Source organism: Penaeus monodon, chromosome 29 (assembly GCF_015228065.2).
Source record: "Penaeus monodon isolate SGIC_2016 chromosome 29, NSTDA_Pmon_1, whole genome shotgun sequence".
Taxonomy (NCBI): Eukaryota; Metazoa; Arthropoda; class Malacostraca; order Decapoda; family Penaeidae; genus Penaeus; species Penaeus monodon.
Genome location: NC_051414.1, coordinates 10,375,976 through 10,376,461, shown reverse-complemented (window position 1 = coordinate 10,376,461; position 486 = coordinate 10,375,976). Strand labels below are relative to the sequence as shown.

Sequence of the window (486 nt, the reverse complement as noted above, 5' to 3'; positions counted from 1 at the left end):
ATATGTACCAAAATGTAAGTTGATCCTGGTGAGCAGATGCAACAGTGTCTGGTGCATATGTACATCGCAGATCTAGCCCTCAGGACACTTCTCTCTATGACTTGCCCTTTTTTATAACGGTATCTTGCCTGGGCTTTGCTGTATCGAGTGTGGGAACGGGTTTCCTCCTGGGCATTCTCCTCTGTGGCTTCTCTTCACCCTCTGCTGCTCCGTCCTTGGCTTCACTCTCACCTGAAAGAGGGGAGGGTCAGGTCAGTGAGTGACTGAGTGGAAGGGGTTTTCCGAGTGAGGAGTAAATTTTCTTCTCTGGTGTGATATCTTTTATTTCCTGCTCGCTTATGCTGGAATGAAATGGAGCAAAGAGAGTCTAGGTATGAAAAATATGCACTTAAATCAGCCTAACCAACTAATAACTACATTTGTATTTGATTCTCATTAGTCTTCTTATATACAATATGAAGGTACTTAATCCAAAATGTCAAATCC

At 43.2% G+C, this 486-nt stretch overlaps 1 protein-coding gene across 1 annotated transcript in view; it reads right to left on the bottom strand.

The window, feature by feature from the left end:
- Positions 1–486, bottom strand: part of LOC119591946 (heat shock protein STI1-like) — a 15,196-nt gene that overhangs the window by 7,805 nt on the left and 6,905 nt on the right. The window lies entirely within an intron of this gene.